At 46.2% G+C, this 21,630-nt stretch overlaps 1 long non-coding RNA gene across 1 annotated transcript in view; it reads right to left on the bottom strand.

Moving 5' to 3' along the window:
• Positions 1 to 344: 344 nt before the first annotated feature.
• Positions 345 to 21,630, bottom strand: part of LOC139317344 (uncharacterized) — a 219,907-nt gene continuing 198,621 nt past the window's right edge. The window contains exon 3 of the long non-coding RNA XR_011600451.1: positions 345 to 365. This is a non-coding gene — a long non-coding RNA (uncharacterized lncRNA). The remainder of the gene's footprint in view (positions 366 to 21,630) is intronic.

Raw genomic sequence — 21,630 nt, forward strand, 5'->3', positions numbered from 1 at the left:
CCATGAAGATAATAAGGCAGCCATAGAAATATCAAAGGCTGATGCCGTGGGACAGAGATCAAGACACATCGACATTAAGTGTAAACATGTCAGACAATTCTCGGAGATTGGTTTCATTAAGGCCATACACTGTGACACTGAGGAGCAAACTGCTGATATACTTACCAAACCTTTACCGGCCATCAGTTAGACATTTAGAGGGGGTTCTGTCAGGTTAAATGTCTAACTCATTCATGTCACAACTCATCATAGTCCTGCAAGGGTTAACACAACCACACATCCCATCACCCCACCTTACCTCTGACTCCTCCCCCTGGGTATAAGAGGTCTCACCATGAGGCCATCCAGCAGTTCCAGATGTGTGCCTGCAAGAGAAAGATAAAAGGTCAGTTGCTGCTAGATGAATGGGCCTAGGAATAATCCAGGCCTCCAATAAAGAATTCTTAAAGGATATTACTCTGTCTGGAGTGTTATTGGGCTAGATCCATCAAATCCTAACATAATATATGAGATAGACTCATTACATGCAAAGCGAGATAGTTCAAGCCTTGATTTGTCATACTTTTGATGATTATGGCTTACAGCTCATGAAAACCCCAAATTCACAATCTCAGAAAATTAGAATATTACATGAAATCAATAAAACAAGGATTGTACATAGAACAATATCGGACCTCTGAAAAGTATAAGCATGCATATGTACTCAGTACTTGGTTTGGGCCCCTTTTGCATCAATTACTGCCTCAATGCAGTGTGGCATGGATGCTATCAGCCTGTGGCACTGCTGAGGTGTTATGGAAGACCAGAATGCTTCAATAGCGGCCTTCAGCTCTTCTGCATTGTTCGGTCTCATGTCTCTCATCTTTCTCTTGGCAATGCCCCATGGATTCTCTATGGGGTTCAGGTCAGGCGAGTTTGCTGGCCAATCAAGCACAGTAATCCCATGGTCATTGAACCAGGTTTTGGTACTTTTGGCAGTGTGGGCAGGTGCCAAGTCCTGCTGGAAAATGAAGTCAGCATCCCCATAAAGCTCATCTGCGGAAGGAAGCATGAAGTGCTCCAAAATCTCCTGGTAGACGGCTGCGTTGACCCTGGACTTAATGAAGCACAGTGGACCAACACCAGCAGATGACATGGCTCCCCAAATCAACACAGACTATGGAAACGTCACACTGGACTTCAAGCATCTTGCAGTGTGTGCCTCTCCATTCTTCCTCCAGACTCTGGGTCCTTGGTTTCCAAATGAGATGCAAAAGTTGCTCTCATCAGAAAAGAGGACTTTGGACCACTGAGCAACAGACCAGTTCTTTTTTTCTTTAGCCCAGGTAAGACGTTTCTGACGTTGTTTGTTGTTCAGGAGTGGCTTGACAAGAGGAATATGACATTTGAAGCCCATGTCCAGGATCCGTCTGTGTGTGGTGGCTCTTAATGCACTGACTCCAGCCTCAGTCCACTCCTTGTGAAAGTCCCCAACACTTTTGAATGGCCTTTTCCTGACAATCCTCTCCAGGCTGCGGTCATCCCTGCTGCTTGTGCACCTTTTTCTTCCACACTTTTCCCTTCCACATAACTTTCTATTAATGTGCTTTGATACAGCACTTTGGGAACATCCAACTTCTTTTGCAATTACCTTTTGAGGCTTTCCCTCCTTATGGAGAGTGTCAATGATGGTTTTCTGCACAACTGTCAGGTCAGCAGTCTTTCCCATGATTGTGATTCCTACTGAACCAGACTGAGAGACCATTTAAAGGCTCAGGAACCCTTTGCAGGTGTTATGGCTTAATTAGCTGATTAGAGTGGGACACTTTGAGCCTAGAATATGGAACCTTTTCACAATATTCTAATTTTCTGAGATTGTGAATTTGGGGTTTTCATGAGCTGTAAGCCATAATCATCAAAAGTATGACAAATCAAGGCTTGAACTATCTCGCTTTGCAGTCTATCTCATATATTAGTTTCACCTTTTAAGTTGCATTACTGAAATAAATGAACTTTTGCACAATATTCTAATTTTTCGAGTTTCACCTATATGAGAGGGATCTTGGAGTCCTAGTGGACAATTACTTAAATATGAGCCAGCAGTGTGCTGCAGCTGCAAAAAAAGCCAATGCAGTTCTAGGCTACATTAACAGAGGGACTGAACCAAATCACATGAAATGTTAGTACTACTTTATAATGCCTTGGTAAGACCACACTTTGAATAGTGCATCCAGTTTTGGTCACCACACTATAAAAAAGATGTTGAGACTAGAAAAAGTGCAGAGAAGAGCAACCAGGATGATTAGGGGACTGGAGACTAAAACATATGGAGAACTGTTACAGGAACTGGGCATGGCTAGTCTAGTGAAAAGAAGGACTAGGGATGACATGATGGCAGTGTTCCAATATTTGAGGGGCTGCCACAAAGAAGAGGGGATCAACCTATTTTCCAAAGCACCTGAAGGCAAAACAAGAAACAATGGATGGAAACTAATCAAGGAGAGAACCAACCGAGAACTAAGGCAAAATTTCCTGACAAAACAATTAACCAGTGGAATGGAAGTTGAAGGAGCTCCATCACTGGAGGTTTTTAAGAAGAGATCGGAGAGTCGGAAAACAACCTGAAAAACAGCCCGAAAAATGGCCTGAAAAACGGCCCCAAAAAGTGGCCTGAAAATGGCCCCAAAAAGGCATGAACGTGCTGGCAAGCTGGTCTTTGGGTTTCTGGTGTGCGCATATGCACACGCATGCACGCACGTTCCGGTTTGGGCACTTGGTGCCAAAAAGGTTTGCCATCACTGGTATAGAATCTCCTGCTTGTGCAGGGGGCTGGACTAGAATACCTCCAAGGTCCCTTCAAACTCTGTTATTCTGTTGGCGGCTGCCCTGAAACAAAATGTGGAAGAAGTCATGTCATCATCCTTATGATATGCAATCCAAGAAGCTGTCATTTTCTAACCACATCATGTAACTGGGAAATGTCGTTAGAGATAGTGAGTTCGAATGGTAGCTGTTGCTTGAGTAAACAACTGGCTTCCAAAAACAAACAGGGCAAAGAGTAATAGCATTAACATAGTATTTTAGAAGGCTAAAAAGATTTCCCATGCTTTACTTTGTTATAACCCTTAGCACCCTGTAAAGTATTGCTCACATGTTGCAAAGACATCATCCAGTGAATTAACAACAGCAGCAAGGCCTGAAACATCTGATGAAGGGAACTGCAGCCCAAGAAAGTTTATGCCTTTTAATAAAAACATAAAAGTTCCTAGTCTTCTGGGTTTTGCCACTACAGGTTAAACAGCTCTCCTCCTAGAGAGAACCTCCTGATTCCCACTGTTTCCTTGATCATTACTAGCTCTCAAACACTTGGCAAGCCATCATCTTCAGCCAACAGTTCTCAAGATATTACCTCTAACTGCCCTCCCAGCCAAATCAGTCTTGCCTTTCATGCTTCCCAAGCATCCTTACTTTTCCTGTCCAGAGTCCCAGCTCACTGTCCCACCCACCCACCTGCCACTTCTGCCAAGCCATGGAACCTATATCACAAAGTGTAAATACTATGGAATACTATGGATGTAATAAAAGTATTTATTACATACAGGATTTGTGCACACCAGCCACTGCCAAGTACAGAGACTGGTAGCATGCCAAGAACATACACATAATTTATGTCCTTCACAGGAACATGGATATGTCGTGTGGGGGTGAGAAGAGATACTTTGCAGCATGTACTTTTGGCACAGGCCGCTGCCAGCACACTGAAACTTTTTATTTATTGTCATCTGGAGAAAATAAATGAATCAAAAAAGAGGAGAAAGAAATGAAGGTATTCTTCCGTTAACAACCATGCCACTACCTTTACAGGAAGTCCTTGACTTATGAGCATAATGGAGCCTGCCCATTATGGTTGTTAAGTCATAAAGCAGGTCACCTATATGACTGACCCAATTTTTTGACCGTTTTTGCAGTGGTCATTAAGCAAATGCTGTGGTTGTAATGTGGTTTTGCTGGAAACTGGAAGTAAATGCTGGTTTTCAGCAAAAACGTTGTAAAACATGGTCACGTGACCACAGGATGCTGCAAACAGCCATAAATGTGGGCTGGCTGCTGAGTGCCCAAAATGTAGTCATGTGACCACAGGGGGGCAGCCATCAGAACTTCAGAATTGGGTCGTGTACCCTGGGGAGGTCCGTTGTAACTTCAAATGTTTGCTAAGCGACCAGAGCACGGCAAGACATGGAAGATGCCCTGGTCAACCACTACGCCCAGCCCATCTCCAACTGTCTCAACTCTTGCCCTGCCATTGGAGAAAGATGGAATCTGGGAAAAGAGAGCGAGGCTGACTATGCGCACCTCTCCCTCATTTTAATCCAATTCACACACAAGTCTTGACATCTCCCCAACTGTCATAAACCTTCAAAGTCCTGTGGTGATGGGCGAGCAACGAAGCAGCAGGTGTGGATACACTGGGAGCTGTAGCCGCAGACCTGCACACAGGTGGCTCAGGTCTAATGGTCGTCTCCTTGCTGACCGAAGCAACAGCTGGATTCAGCATCTACCTGAGTGACTGAGCAGCCCTCTTTAGGACCGCACTGCTCACCTCCATAGTAGAGGAAGGGGCTAGAAAAGGTACCCTAAACATTGTTTGCTTCACAGAACCCTGGCCAGCTTACCGTGGCTGGAGAGGATCCCATTTCATGCGGTCGAATAACAAAACCTCAAATAAAACACAAGGTGACACCACTCACTACTGGCACTTGGAACGTACACATGCTTCAAAACTTGCCAGTTTTCCTAAGGGCATGAACGACCGACTCATGACACTGCATCTCCCACTACCAAGAGAAAAGCAAGCCACACTGATCAGCGCCTATGCACCCACAATGACAAATCCAGATGAAGTAAAGGACAAGTTTTATGAAGATCGCGATACCCTACTCTCATCCATGAAGCGCACCGACAGGCTAATTCTACTTGGCGATTTCAACGCGAGAGTAGGATCTGATCACTCTGCCTGGGATGGTGTCATTGGAAAAAATGGAATCGGCAAATGTAACAGCAATGGCCTATTACTACTGAAGACATGTGCGGCTCACTATCTGATCATCACCAATACCATCTTCTGCCTGCCCACTTGCAAAAAGATGTCCTGGATGCACCCATGCTCCAAGCACTGGCATCTTATTGATTATGTCATCGTGCAGAGGAAAGAGAGACAGGATGTAAGGATGACCAAGGCCATGCCGAGTGTAGACTGTTGGACTGACCATAGACTCATCATCTCCAAATTAAGCTTTCACATCAAGCCAAAGAGACATCCACAGGGAAACAAAAGTTGTAATGAAACAGATCAACGTCAGTAAACTGAGGAACCCCAACACAGCAGCTTCACTAGCAGAAGATCTTGACAACCAACTTTCAGAGCTGCAATTAGAGGGAAATGCTGAGAAGGAATGGGAACGCTTCCGGGGTATTGTGCACTTTTCTGCACTGAAGGTTCTTGGACCTTTACACAGGAAACAGCAGGACTGGTTTGACGAAAACAATGAAGAGATCAAGGCCCTACTTGCAGAAAAGCACCGCCTTCACCGTGCTCATCAGAACGACCCATCGTCAACAGCTAAGAAAAATGCCTTCAACAACACTCGCAGAACTGTACAGAGCAAGCTTCACAAGATGCAGGACTCCTGGTTGAATGCCAAAGCAGATGAAATTCAGAAGTTTGCTGATAGAAATGATGCCAAATTGTTATATGAAGCCCTCAGATCCTTGTATGGACCTCAGCCCTCAGGGAGCTCCCCTCTACTGGACTCAGATGGTGCAACTCTCATTACTGAGAAGACTCTGATTCTGGCACAACTTCCAAGATGGCGCCGCCGAAGGCTGCCTTGGTGAAATGCTCTCTATGTCAGGTTTCTAATTGATTTTTGATGAACGTATCTTTTCTTTTATGTACACTGAAAGCATATGCACCAAGACAAATTCCTTGTGTGTCCAATCACACTTGGCCAATAAAAAATTATATTCTATTCTACAGCATTGGGCTGAGCACTTCCAATCCGTACTGAACCGCCCATCTTCCATCAACAACGAGGTGATTGACAGAATGCCCCAGGAGGATATCAACTACAGCCTGGACGCCCCACCATCAAAGACTGAAACCCTACAGGCCATCAACCAGCTGTCCAGTGGTAAGGCCCCAGGATCTGACGCGATCCCAGCAGAAGTCTAGAAGGATGGCGGTGTAGTGTTTGTCAACAAACTTACTCAGCTGTTCCAGTCCTTCTGGAATCAAGGATCCATTCCTCAGGAACTGAAAGATGGGTCCATCGTACACCTCTACAAGAGGAAAAGGAATTGACAAGTCTGCAATAATCATAGAGGAATATCACTGCTTTCCATCGCAGGCAAGATCCTTGCACAAGTGTTGCTGATCCGCCTGACTGACCACCTGGAACAGGGTTTATTACCCGAGACACAGTGCAGTTTCCGCAAAGAGCGTGGCACTGTGGACATGATCTTCGCAGCCCGACAGCTCCAAGAGAAGTGTCAAGAGCAGAATCGTGACTTGTATACCACCTTTGTGGATCTCACCAAGGCTTTTGATACTGTCAGTCACAAAGGTCTGTGGCGCATCATGTCAAAGTTTGGGTGCCCTGACAGATTCATCCTGATGGTATGTCAGTTCCACGATGGCATGACGGCTCACGTTCTGCATGACAGAGAAGCTTCAGAGGCCTTTTCTGTCACAAACGGCATCAAGCAAGGGTGCGTGCTCACACTGACCCTGTTCAGCATAATGTTTTCAGCCATGCTGTTAGATGCCTTCCAGAACAGTTCCTTGGGAGTCAGCCTGAGATACAGGACCAATGGGAAACTGTTCAACCTGCGAAGACTCCAGGCTGTCACCAAGATAAAGGAGAGTGTGCTACGAGACCTCCTTTTTGCTGACAACTGTGCCCTGAATGCTGGATCAGAGCAGGAAATGCAAGCCAGTGTGGACAAATTTGCAGCAGTATGCGACATCTTCACCCTCCTCATCAACACAAAGAAGACTGAAGTGATGCACTAGCCAGCTCTGAATGCCCAACACCAAGAGCCCATCATCACAGTGAAGGGACAAAAGCTGCAAGCAGTGGACCAATTTACATACCTTGGCAGCACCCTCTCCCATGCAGTGACAATTGACATCGAGGTCAACTGCAGAATCACCAAGGCAAGCTCTGCATTTGGCGGACTACTGACCAACGTGTGGGACCGCCGTGGAATAAGACTTGCTACAAAGCTCTAAGTCTACCGAGCAGTGGTGCTAACTACCCTGATGTATGCCAGTGAGACTTGGACTGTATACAGGAGGCATGCTAGGCAATTGAACCACTTCCACATGACTTGCCTCCACAGACTTCTGAGGATCCGGTGGCAGGACAAGGTGCCAGACACAGAAGTCGTCTCCAGAGCAGGCCTGCCATCAGTTCACACCCTGCTGATTAAAGCCCAGACACGCTGGGCAGGCCATGCTATAAGGTTGCCAGACCACCGCATCCCCAAAGAGCTCCTCTATGGTAAGCTGTCTCAAGGAAAGCGATCACACAGGGGACAAAGGAAGCGATACAAAGACACTCTGAAAGCCTCTCTCAAGTCCCTGGATATTGACACCACCTCCTGGGAAACCCTGGCACAAGATCGATTGACATGGCACACGTGGATCCAGCAAGGCTGCCAGACATTTGAAGACAGAAGTACAACCATAGCACAAGAGAAGCAAGCACTCCGCAAAGCCACAGCTGCAAATGCTGCAATAGTGGTGCCCGCACGTCTGCCCGACATGTGGCAGAACATTCCATGCCTGTATAGGCCTTACCAGCCACCTGCGGACACACCGTGGACAGCCCACAACCAGTTAGATGTCAAGGTCCTCTTTGAAAACGATGGACGAACATCAAGTGACCAGTCATAAGTCAAGGACTACCTTTACTTCATATTCATACATGCAAGCAATGATACAGATGGAAAGATTTTCCAGGGACAATAAAGGACAGTCTTGAATTGTAGTTTTCAGGCAAATGGAACTATTTCAAAGTAGGAACACCAAAAGAACAGCAGGAACTAATTTAAGCCTCTGTGCTGTACTTAGGGTGCCTTCATCTATTTGCTCAGTAATGTCTCCTCACAGAGTAGCCATTCAATTTGTAGTTGGCTTAAATAACTCTACAAGCCATTTAATGCAAGACTTGTGATTTGGCTTTATAACACTTATTTGACTTCCAAGCCAATCAAAATGTTTTTCACTATGCTAATGTAAATTTTCATTATTTGTGAAGCTCTGTCTGGTCCACAATATCCATAAAAATCAGGCAGAGCTTCAAGCACAAGGTTGTGGACATCATCTTTACTTCTTGGGTTATACCTTGCAGACACTTCTGTATAGCACTACTGTATGGACTTTTTAAAAGTATGTCTAAAATGAAGATTTAAACTACAGTAGCTCCAAACCATTTTAAATACTGGCCTGAACTGGCATCGTCAACTGTTGGTGGACTGTACCATTTCAAATAGCAAAAGCTTTACATACAGTATTTGATTATGAGCCATGGTGGCGCAGTGGTTAGAATACAGTATTGCAAGCTAATTCTGCTGACTGCCAACAGTTCGATTCTCACCGGCTCAAGATTGACTCAGCCTTCCATCCTTCTGAGGTCGGTATAATGAGGACCTAGATTGTTGGGGCCAATATGCTGACTCTGTAAACTGCTTAGAGAGTAAGTAAATAGTAAGGGGTATTGTCCCAAAGGTGCTTTTTTTCTCTGAAGAAGCTTCTTGGATAAGAAGCGAAATGTCTTCAAAGAAAAACCAGAAAGTCCAGTTGCCTCTTGAAGAAAGCACCTTTGGAACAACCATGACCTGGATGACTGAGAATCTCCATAGACATTTTACTAGATGAGTTGCACCTCCTAAGAATTGATAAAAATATACATTTGGCCAAAGCATGTCATGACTGATCAGGATGGTTTTAAACTGAATTTTAAAAAAGCTCTGCATTGTATAAAGTACTGTAGAAGACTTAATCTATAATTTTTAGAGACTGGAAGTATGCAGACTTCAGTTCCTAAATATGTTTAGCTAACAGCATTGACTAAAAAACACAGATAACAAGATTCTCAAATTCTACACCAAACTATTTGACTCTGTTCAGATTTGGAAATGGGACAAGTTCAAGATACTATTTCAGAATATGCCAGTATACCCACAGTATTTTGGGGAGGGAGTGCACAATCTCAGCATGGGAACTTTTTCAGGTTTATTATTTAACTAGATTTCTATCCCACTGCAATCCAAAGACTCTGAAGCATACCCTTCCAGGCCCACAAGATTATCCCACGTAATATTTCTGGCCTGCATCACCTCAGACTGGAAGGCAGTTATCACAGGCCAGACCTGTGGTAACCTCAACCTGGCTCTTTCCAGATGTGCAGGATGCTAGCTCTTAGAACTCTGTATGGCCATGTTCGTTAGGAATTCTGGGAACTGCATTCTCAGCACTTCTCAGGAGTGCCAGGTAGAGAAATATTCTTGTTTTCCTGACTGAAGAAACACTATAGGAACCTTTGTCTTTTAGAAGGATTGCAGAAGACAGGTCATTTTTTAACATCTAGTTAGCCTCAGAACTAGGGCTTAATGGATAGGCTCTTCAGGCAATGTTGTGAAAAAATGCCAGATTTTGGAAAGAAGATAATGGGTACATTTCAAGCAATTCAAGTTGAGAAACATATATGGGATGTCTCAACTTTTCAGAGTAATTTCCATTCCTGTTTTCTTGATTAAGTATTAATTATATCAGCACAAACAGCAAGTGGAAGACGACACAGTTGAGAATTGTAACATGTTATGTTCAAAAGGAACCTGTGAGGAATAGGGAGAACATTGGGATGGGTATTCTGGCAAGGTTGGGACACATTTAATCCCTTTCCCACTCTGCACATCCTCCCTTCCTCTATCCAGCAAGGATAGGTATAAAACCAGCCCCTAAGAACTCTTTGTTCCTAGGTTGGAGAATCAGATGTTTAATTAAGTCTAAGTCAGGGGTGTCAAACTCACATCATCACAGCGGTGTCACGTGACATATCGGGACTTTTTTCCCCTTCTCTAAACCAGGCGTGGGTGTGGCCAGCACATGACGCATCTGGCCTGCGGGCCGGGAGTTTGACAACCCTGGTCTAAGTGGTGGTATGGAAGCAGAGAACAATGTCAATCAATGCAGCACAATCTGCCACAAAGCATCTGTTGTGGGAGGCCACCACAGCTCCCATGTAAATTTGAGCCAGGGTCAGCTAACACTCACTCTGGTCATGTGCATACCACATATGTCTTACAAAGGAGCTGGGCAGCATAACTGCATCAGGAAGGAATTATTTCTACTGTATCCATGTTCCTTTACAAAGTGGAGCGCCATACACAGAGACACACATGTACATACTTTACTTTTCAGAAATATTCCTATCCTAAACCTGTCAATTCTTCTGGAAAAAAAGCTTCTGTTAAATTTGGATTTGCAAACTTAAAGATTTTAAAAACTTAAATTTTAATTAGGAAAAAATATGCACAACTACATTAACCTGATTTGAGGTAAACTGTATACCAAACTGTACTGCAAGTGCTGTACTTACATTGGGGCCCAAAATCTTCTTCTGAGTAAGATTCACTGGATGTTGAGCAAAATTAGATTTTGATAGGGATTACACGGAATAATTTTCTGGTCATCTTTCTCTTATGCTGGCCTATGTTTGTCACAATTTTCTTCCCTTCTTTTACAATGGCTGTGATGGTTGAACAATTTGAAGCATGGAGGCCTTCAGAAGCCAGAGCCAAAATAGATTTTAAGTACCCTCCCTTCAATTTAGGGGAGAGACACAGAGGCTGGCCATATGTGTGCTAAGATGCCAAAGTGCTTCTTAGCAGCCAAGTGCCCAAAATCAATCCTTTATTCTCTTCCAAGTTGGAACCGGAAAAGGGAATTCTCCCCAACAGCAGCACTTCATTTTCTCAACAGAGAAGATGATTCCATTCCATTCTTTCTCTGTTTCCAAGCTTATGCCCAAACATCAGTCAAGAGGACAGCATGGACTTCCGGTGGCTCCGCGGACATCGAGGACGGTCTCCATTGACCGCCAGCCACCCGATCTGTAAAAACCGCCCTGACAGCGCTAAACTGCTGTCTGGCGGTTTGAAAAAACTCTCCTTCGGGCAAAGAAGGAGAGGAGAGTCGGAGGGGGCGGGTAGAGCTCCCCGAAAGTCCCTGGATTAATTCCAGGGACTCAGAGGGTGAGAGCTCCCCAGTTCAGCCCTCCCATTGCTCCGGATCACTGGTGCCTCTGTTAACCAGAGCAAGACGTCTGCGTCCAAATCTGCTGGCAAACAGTGAGTTCTAATGATTTCTAACAAGGCAGACAGAGCGGAAGCAAGAGTGCAAGCTTTTTAAAAGAAACAGAACTTAACTCCGTGAATACATTGTTGCAAATGGAGCTCTCCTGAGCTGGAGGCTGGAGAGGAAGCCTTTGTTATGGGCAGAAGGGAAAGTGAAAGTTAAAGGGAAATTGCTTGTTAAGAGTCTTCTGCCTGAAGAGAAAACTGCTGGGGACTGAGAATAGTTTGAAGAGAGGACTGTTTATTTTGAAAAAACTTTGAAATAGACATTATAAGACTGTTTATAAGATTTTGTGGCTGTAAAAGGAAAAAACTCATTTTAAAATAAAATGGCTGCTAAACAACTAAAGCCACCAACTTCTAAAGGGGGAGGAGGTTCCCCTGTAGTGACTCAAAAACAACAACTTCCGGCTGATACACAGTCACAAGACCTTAAAGAATTTATAATGGGTGCCCTGAACAATCAGGCAGAAATGATGAAAGAATTCTCAGAGGAGTTAAAGAAAATTAAAGATGTGGTGGAGGAAAAACATGATGCAATAAGAGATGACATTGTTTTTGCAGTTTCAGGACTGGCTAATCATATGTTAAAGATTGAGGAGAGAGTACGGGAAATTGTTGATGGTAATTTGGAGCTTGCAACTAAATTAGGAGAGGTTATGATACAAACAGAGAAAGTGGATGACGAAATGGTTATGTTACAATACAGATCAATGGAATTTGCCCTGAGGCTGAGAGGTTTGAAAGAAAAGAGTGGTGAAAATTTAAAAGATATTTGTTCCAATGCTTTAGCAGAGCTGATTTCAGAAAGGCCAGAAGATGTGGCAATTCAAATGGACAAAATCTATAGGGTTAACTCCTGGCTGGCAAAACAAAAGCAGCTACCAAGAGATGTGGTGATTTATTTCACAACAAGGAGAATTAGAAATGACATTTTGCAAGCTTCTTATAGAAACAAGATTAAAGTGGATGGACAAGAGCTGGTGGTCCTGAAAGAGCTTCCTCCTAAAATGTTAAGAGATAGAAAGCAGTTTGTTTTTTTGGTGAATGAACTAAGAAACCAGCAGCTCCAGTACAGATGGGATGTCCCATTTGGGATAATAGTGACATACGCTGGGCAAAGATATCGCTTAAACACAGTTGGAAAGGCAAAAGATTTTTACGCCAATGTTTTAAAGGCTGGAAGGCCACCCTCACCAGGGGGTGCTAGAAAGCAATTGGAAATGATACAACAAGAGAAAGATGGAGGGCAACCACAAACCTATGCTCAAGCTTTAGTTGGAGGAGCTAATTTGGAAGAAGATTTATTGTTGAGTGGGGGTCCACCACCAACCCTTGAGCCATTAAAGATGATAGAGTTGCCAAAAGATCAACGATTGACAAGAGCCACTTACAAACAACATCTGGCACGACAGCCTCAAGATTCAACCCAACAAGTCCAAAAAACACAAGCAGTGGGAGGAGCTAGGCCGAAGTCTAAAATGGCGGAGGAGGTTCAGTTGATGCTCTCAAAGCTTGGAGGGCCCAGAGATGGCAAATAAATTCTTATCTTGGAATGTCAACGGTTTAAATTCTGCACAAAAAAGAAAGAAAATATTTCACTACTTGAAGCAATTTCAGAATGATGTTATTTGTTTGCAAGAAATGCATATTAAATCCTCAGATCAAAAGTACTTGATAAATTCGAAATTAGGTACACATTTTGTGGCATCAGCACCAGAGAAGAAAAATGGCCTAGTTATATATGTTAAAAGAGGCTTATTGGCCAATTTAATTGAGGCTGACACTCAAGGTAGATATATTGCAATTGAATTAATAACACAGAATGGGAAGCTGCTTGTAATTGGAGTATATGCACCTAATCAACAACAAGACAAATTTTATAAACTTTTACATACTAAAATACTACAATGGGATTATAGATCTTTACTTCTAATGGGTGATTGGAATGGGCTTTGTCTTACCTGAAAGCCCTTTCTGATTGTGGTGGGTCCGGTGGTCCTCTTCCATGGGACATGCTCATCCGATGACGTCGGATCAGGTCTGCTAGCTGAGAAGCTCCTCCCTTCCTGTAGCCTCCCAGCTTTCTGATGAGATACGATTTGTAGCAGACCTACACGGTGAGCTGCAAGAAAGGAAACAGGACACCAGAACCCCGCCAAATCGGTCCTGGGCATAAACAGGGCGGGGCGGACCACCGGACCCACCACAATCAGAAAGGGCTTTCAGGTAAGACAAAGCCCATTCTCATTGATCGTGGGTCCGGTGGTCCTCTTCCATGGGACATACCAAAGCCTGGAACTATAGGGAGGGACGTGCCCCGGCCGATGAGGCGGACCGCTGGAGGACCTGTTGGAGAACCCTACGCCCAAATGCCGCATCTGCCGATGCAAACTGGTCCAGTCGATAATGTCTAATGAAAGGGGTCGGGGACGACCAGGCCGCAGCCCGGCAGATTTCCTCCAAGGAAGCTTGGGTGGCCCAGGCAGCCGAGGTGGCCGCACTGCGGGTGGAGTGGGCCGTGATCCGGGGTGGAACTGGCAACGCCTGGGACCCGTAAGCTGTGGCTATGGTGGCCCTGATCCAACGCCCCACCGTAATGGACGAGACTTTTTGGCCCATACTGGATGGCTGGAAGGAGACCAGAAGGGATTCCGATCTCCTGAAGTCAGATGTCCGACGGATGTAGATCCGAAGGGCCCTTCTCACGTCCAGGGAGTGCCAGGCCCGTTCTAAGGGCCGGTTGGGACGTGGACAAAAATTCGGAAGGACTAGTTCCTGAGCTCTATGGTAAGGGGAATTCACCTTAGGGAGGAATGTGGGGTCTAACCTAAGTACCACCCGGTCAGGATGGAAAACACAGAGATCAGCCCTGATGGAGAGGGCTGCCAACTCTGAAATTCGCCTGGCCGAAGTTATGGCCAGCAGAAAGGCGACCTTATAAGACAGGAAACGTAGGCCCACTGACCTTAGGGGCTCGAAGGGGGCCCTAGTGAGGGCATCTAGCACTAAAGGCAAATCCCAGGAAGGGTATCTGTGGATAGACCCCGGGCGGAGGTTAGAAGCCCCCCTGAGGAAGAGGCGGATAAGGGAACGGCTCGAGAGGGGGTATTTAGAACCACAACACAAAATAGTGGACAGGGCGGAGACCTGCCGGCGGAGTGTGTTAGGGGCCAGGCCCGCTTCAAAGCCGTCCTGTAAGAACACCAGTACCTGCACCGTGGAGGCCGCCGTAGGGATGATGGAGCGACGGTTGCAGCATGACACAAAGGAGCGCCAGGTGGAGTCGTAAATTCGTGTCGTTGAAGGGCGTCCAGCCGCTTGGATGGTACTGGCGACCCAAGAAGGGACCTTGGCTGCCGTCAGCAAGCTCCGCTCAACCGCCAGGCGGTTAGCTGAAGCCATGCCGGATCCGGGTGGAGCAGTGGCCCTTGACGAAGAATCACTTTGTCGTGAGGAAGACGCCAGGGATGCCGGACGGACAGGGCTTGGAGGTCCGCGAACCACGGCCGACGGGGCCAGAACGGGGCAATCAGCAGGAGCTCCGCCTGGAGGAACAGCATCTTTCTGATGACTTTGGGAATGAGGGGCAGAGGCGGAAAGGCGTATAGGAGGCTGGCCAGCCAGTCGCTGTGTATTGCGTCCACGGCCTCTGCCCCCGGTTCCGGGTAGCGAGAGAAGAACCTCTCTGTCTGGCGATTGGTCCGAGTGGCAAAGAGGTCCACCACAGGGAGGCCCAGGCGGTCTGTGATCATCCGAAACAGGTCCGGGTCGAGTGCCCACTCCCCCTGGTCCACCGACTCCCGGCTGAGCCAGTCCGCCTGGGTGTTTGTTACGCCTGATATGTGAGATGCCCGGAGGGACCTCAGGTGAGACTCCGCCCAGGCTCCCAGACTCTCGGCCTCCTCCATGAGGTGGCGAGACCGGGTCCCCCCCAGGCGGTTTACATGAGCCTTGGCGGCTACATTGTCCGTCCATACCAGAACGTGTCTGTCTGACACCTGATCCTGGAAGATCCGGAGAGCCAGATGGATGGCCCGAAGTTCCAACCAGTTTATATTGTGTGTCAAGTCGGACTGGGACCAGCGTCCCTGGGCCATGGACGAGGCCAGGTGAGCCCCCCAGCCCAGGAGACTGGCATCTGTTGTCAGAATAAGGTATTGGGACACCCTGTACTCTCTCCCCTTGAGGACTGCTGCTGAAGACCACCACTGGAGGGAGAGGAGGACCTTGTGGGGAAGGAGGACCTTGCGGTCGGAAGTCCCTAGTTGACGTTTTTGGTACGGGAGCAGAAACCACTGCAGGTCCCTGCAGTGGAGACGTGCCCAAGGAATAATCCCGATGCAGGATACCATCTTTCCCAGGAGCTTGGACAGGGATGCCAGGGAGACTGGTCTCCCTGACGACACTGACCTGACCAGTGACCGCAGGCTGGACAGGCGGTCCTGGGAAAGATAAACCCTGCCCTCCACCGAGTCGATGATGGCCCCCAGGTGCTGTATGCGAGTCGTGGGTATCAAATGGCTCTTGGCCATGTTGACGGAAAACCCGTGGCTCTCCAGGACCCGGAGGGTGGTTTCCAGGTCCTGGCGCGCTAGATCCTCCGAAGTCGATTGGACGAGGAGATCGTCCAGGTAGGCCTGAATCCTTACTGGAAGAGTCCGGAGGTAGCCCACTAGCGCGGCCATGATTTTTGTAAAAACTCAGGGAGCCGAGGATAGGCCGAATGGGAGGGCTCGATATTGATAATGACGACCCGCATAACAGAAGCGAAGGAACTGCCTGAAATCCGCGTGGATGGGGACGTGGAGGTAAGCCTCTGTCAGGTCTATTGATGAGAGGAGGTCCCCAGGCCTGATACCCTCTAAGATGGAGCTGAGGGACTGCATTTTGAACCGACGGTAGACGACCCGTCGGTTCAGGGATTTGAGGTCTAGAATTGCCCTCCAACCCCCCGACGACTTCTGAATGACGAACAGGCGGGAGTAAAAGCCTTGTCCGTGCCGCTCCTGTGGGACCGGTTCGATGGCCTGAATTTCGAGTAGATGTTGAATGGCCGATCCCATCAGGAGCCGGCGAGCCCGATCCCGGGAGAAGGGGCATTTGAGAAATCGGGTCGGGGGGGGTGGAGAGAAATTCGAGGGAGAGGCCCACCCTGACCGTCTCCCTGACCCAGACATCTGAGGATGTGGCCTCCCATTGGCTGGCAAACAGGGCCAAGCGGCCACCGATGGGAAGGCTTGATGAACCGTCAGCGGGATCTGCGGGCAGAGCGCCCACGATCCCCATGGAAGGAGCGTTTGAATTGGCCCCGTTGAGATTGGAACCCTTGACGCTCGGAGGGGCGGGATTGTCTAAATGGGAAGGGCCTCTGACCTTGGCGAGGGTAGGAATTTCCTTCTGGCCCTCGAAAGGGACGAAAGGAAGAGGAGGAGGAGGAGGGGAATCTTTGGCCTGATCTACGAGACATGGCCGGTAAGTATTTACGTTTATCCCTGGATTCTGCTAAGAGAGGTTCCAGTGGAGCCCCGAATAAGAGGGAGCCTTCGAACGGGGATGACGCCAGGCGCCACTTAGATTTGGCGTCTGCCTGCCATTGCCTAAGCCAGGAAAGTCTACGGGCCGTGATGGTCGCCCCCATGGCCTTGGCCGTGAACCTGGATGAATTCAAAGTGGCATCGGCCGAAAACTCTAATGCCGCCAGTACCTTGTTAATGTCCTGATGGGAGCGAGAGTCAGACACTGGAAGACGTTCTTGTAGCTGCTTGAGCCAAAGAATGGAGGCCCAGTTGAAGAAAGAAGCTGCCATTGTAGATCTGACTGCCCATGCAGACGCTTGGTGAGACTTGACCAATACATGCTCCAGACGGCGTTCCTCCGGCCGGAGGTTCTCCTCTGGAGGGCCCGCAGTATACGATGAGGCTGAAAGGGCTGCAACAGGAGGATCAACCGAGGGCACCTGTAGAAGGGAAGAAAGCTCCGGGGCCATATTATATATACGCTTGTCCAGCGAATTGGGTCTAGGCCCCGATGCAGGAGCAAGCCATTGCTTGGCGAGAACATCTCTAAACAACTTGGGCCCTGGAATCTCTTCGGTCTCAATGAGGGGTTCCTCAAATAGAGGTACAGAAGACGAAGTCCCCTCCCCCGCTGGATTAGGGCGGGGAGTCCCTAAACCAGTCGTCAGCTTAGCTTTATGCAATAAAGATCTGAACATTTGTGGTTTGAATAGACCTATGAAGGAAGGTTGGTCTGGGGATAAGTCTTCATCATCAGACAACTCAGTGTCCTTAACATCCTCACCGGTGAGAGAACCTTGGACAGAAGAAGCTGATGAATGAGCTCTGGCAGGGGGTTGAACCCTATCTGACATAAGACATGAACCTTCCACATCTATGTGAGAGGGTGACTCAGAAACCCATGAGGCTGTTCTGCGCTGTCTGTCGGCCTGAATGCCTTGCTGAATGGTCTGATGGATATAAGCCACCAAATCTGGGGAAATTACAGGCCCCTGCACTTGGTTATCAGAACTCTGCAGGGCTGGAGAAGGAGAAACCCTGGGGCCCCCCGGGGATAGAGCCCTAGAGGACTCTTCTTCTTGATTCCCAAAGAGAGATTCATTAACTTGTTGCTGTGGCTGAACAGAAGCCCCATCCCCATCCGGGGATAAGGCTGGAGGCAAGGCCTGGGGGATGGGTTCAGGTCTCACAGGAGAGGAGGCCCGAGCAGGGAGGGAGGTTGAAATATCAGCTTCCTTAATGGAGGCCTCCTTGAGGGCCTTCTGTATTGAACGTTCAATGGCCTGGTGCAGCCTCACCTCCTCCCTTGATCTAGACTCCGAAGATTTGGAGGAGGCTTTCCTTGAATTTTTTGCAGGGACCTCCGTTGAAGATCCAGGTTTGTCACTGGGAGAGCCCTGTCTTTTGGGCCTGGCCTGCCTGGTGGAAGCCATCGTGAAGAGGGCCCAGACCGCAGAGTTGACAAAATGGCGGAGGGAGAGGAGAGCCCAAAATGGCGCCCGCCACGAGGAGAGGAGGAATCCCTGGAATGGCCTAAGGAAAGGGAGCCACAGCCGTCTGCCAGAAAAAAGGGGGCAATTAGGCAAGGGGGGAGGTTAATCCTTCAAACAACCCTCCCCCCCATAGAGTAAAACTTACAGCCGCCTGCTGTACTCCGAGGCTCCTTGTCCTTCGAATCTCTCAAGGCGCGTGGGCGAAGCCCAGGAGGCGCCGAAACGCTGCTGCGCAGGCCGTCTGAACCGCCCTGCCTGCGGTCCCCAGGGAGCTGTCTTAAGGCGAGCCGGTGAAAACAAGGCGAACCTGCCCCCGATGAAAGGCTCGCAGCTCCTGCGCCTTCCGGCGCAATGCAGCCCAGCGGAGCCGAGAAAGCTCCAATTTCTTCCTCCGCCCCTTCTGAAGCCGATGCGGCGGCGGGGAAAACGATGACCTAATTCCTGCCGCGGGCTGCTACAGCGGCATAGGGAAGAGCCCCTCTTTGCCGTCAGGGAAGGCTCTACCTACTGGGAGCCTATCCCACCGCGAGCGGTCTTCAGCGGCCTTGGGACGAGACCTTGCTCGCTGGAAACTTCCCCCCCCACTCCGGGGGGCAAACAGGCAGGAAGGCAGGAAGTAATTTAGAAAAATTCCAATTAGAGGCTAGCAAGAATACCAAGTTCAGGAGCAGCTCAAAACCGTGACTTGATCCAAATCGGATCGAGTCTGAAAAGCTGGGAGGCTACAGGAAGGGAGGAGCTTCTTAGCTAGCAGACCCGATCCGACGTCATCGGATGAGCATGTCCCATGGAAGAGGACCACCGGACCCACGATCAATGAGAATGGGGTAATAAATACCCAGAAAGATAAAAAAAGTCTTTCCAAGATACCCATGCGTGCTAAGTTGCCTAAATCTTTTTTTGATATTTTGGAGGATATGGAGCTCAGAGACATTTGGAGAGAAAGGAACGTATTGGAAAGTGATTTTACTTTTTTTTCAGATAGGCATCAATCTTTTTCTAGGATTGATTTTATATTAACCACAAATGATCTTTTTTCTAGGGTGAAGAATACGAAGATATGTCCAAGAACTTTAACTGATCACAGCCCGGTTTGGGTGGAACTAGAGCAGGAAAGAGGGGAAAGGAGGTCTTGGAGGTTAAATGAGAATTTATTTAGATATGAAGATAACTTGAGTGAACTTAAAAAACAAATGAAAGAATTTTTTGTTAACAATATGAATAAAGGAACCTCGATGGAGATGGTATGGGATGCGAGTAAGGCATATATGAGAGGAACATTAATTTTCTTGAACAATAAATATAGACTAAAACAACAAAACAGACGGAAAGAGATAGAGGAGGAAATTAAAAAGAAAGAACAATTGCTTATAATTAACCCGGGAGATAAAAAGGCAAAAGATATGATTAATATCTTAAGAGAGCAATTTAATATGTTAATGGCTGGGCAAGTAGCAACCAGCATACAATATGCCAGACATAATACATTTTGTAATGCTAATAAACCTGGGAGATGGTTGGCTTACACGATGAGAAAAAAACAAAAATCACGTGTTATAGACAAGATAGAATTTAGAGGTAAGGAGATTTACCAACAGAATTTAATAAAAAAGGCTTTTTTGGAGTTCTATACAAAGTTATATGCTAAAGATGCAATTCAAGATGTTGATATTGATAGATATTTAAAGATGGAGATTCCTGAATTAACGCTGGAACAGAGAGAGAGATTGAATCAGCCAATAACTTCCGAGGAAATTGTTGGGGCAATTAAACAATTAAAAATAGGAAAGGCTCCGGGAACAGATGGACTAACAGCTGTTTATTATAAACATTTACAATCTGAAATGCTAGAACCACTCAAAATCTTATTTAATAAAATACAGGTAGGAGGAAGAGTACCACCTTCCTGGAAAACAGCCTTTGTCTCACTAATTCCAAAGGAGGATCAAAATTCCATCAAACCTGAGAATTTTAGGCCAATTTCACTTTTGAATACTGATTACAAGATTTTTGCTAAGATACTAGCTAATAGATTAATGCCAGTTATGCAACAAATAATTCATAATGACCAATCAGGGTTTATAAAAGGGAGACAAATGAAATATAATGTTAGACAAATTGTAAACTTACTGGAATATTTGGAAAAAAATAATCAAGTCCCTGCAGCGTTTATATTTTTGGATGCAGAGAAGGCATTTGATCGCTTGAACTGGCAATTTTTGTTTAAAATAATAGAGAAAATGCACTTTGGGGAATATTTTACACAATCAAGTAGAGCGATATACCAGCAGCAAACAGCACAAATTATAGTCAATGGAGGTTTAACGGAGGTTTTTAGAATTGAGAAAGGAACAAGGCAGGGGTGTCCTCTGTCCCCATTGTTGTTTATCTTGACTTTGGAAGTGCTATTGAATAAGATACGTGACTCAGAAAAATTGAAGGGTATTGTAATTAGACATCAAGATTATAGATTAAGAGCATTTGCAGATGATTTGGTTGTTACCTTATCCCAACCTATAGAGTCGCCTCCATATATATTGGATATAATTGATCAATACGGGAAAGTATCAGGATTTAAAGTTAATTCACATAAGACAAAGATGATAGTTAAAAATATGTCTATACTTGAAAGAGATAAACTAGCAAGATTAACAGATTTTGAAATAGTTAAAAAGGTTAAATATCTAGGAGTGTACATAGCAGCTTCAAATACAAAATTATATAAAAATAACTATGAGGTTCTTTGGCAGAAGGTACAGAAGGATATGGAGAATTGGAAAAAATTACAGTTGTCTTTATTGGGAAGAATTGCAGCAATTAAAATGAATGTGTTACCTAGATTTTTATTTTTGTTCCAAATGATACCTGTGCTTAAGAAAGATGAAAATCTGAGAGAATGGCAGAAAGGTGTTAATACTTTCATTTGGGCTGGGAAAAAACCCAGAATAAAAATGAAAATTATACAAGATACACGTGAAAGAGGGGGTCTCAAAATGCCTAATTTAAGATTATATTATGAAGCAGCGGTCTTATCACAAATTAGTGACTGGTTTAACTTAACTGAGGGGAGAATTTTGAATCTAGAAGGTTATGATTTGTTATATGGATGGCATGCCTATTTGTTATATGACAAAAAAGTGGATAAAGTATTTAAAGCTCATATACTTAGAAATGCTTTGTTGAGGGTTTGGAAAAAATATCAATATAAGTTAAATTAT

The sequence above is a fragment of the Pituophis catenifer genome, unplaced genomic scaffold (genome assembly GCF_029215685.1).
Source record: "Pituophis catenifer annectens isolate HBS135680 unplaced genomic scaffold, rPitCat1.0.hap2 SCAF_5, whole genome shotgun sequence".
Lineage (NCBI taxonomy): Eukaryota > Metazoa > Chordata > Lepidosauria > Squamata > Colubridae > Pituophis > Pituophis catenifer.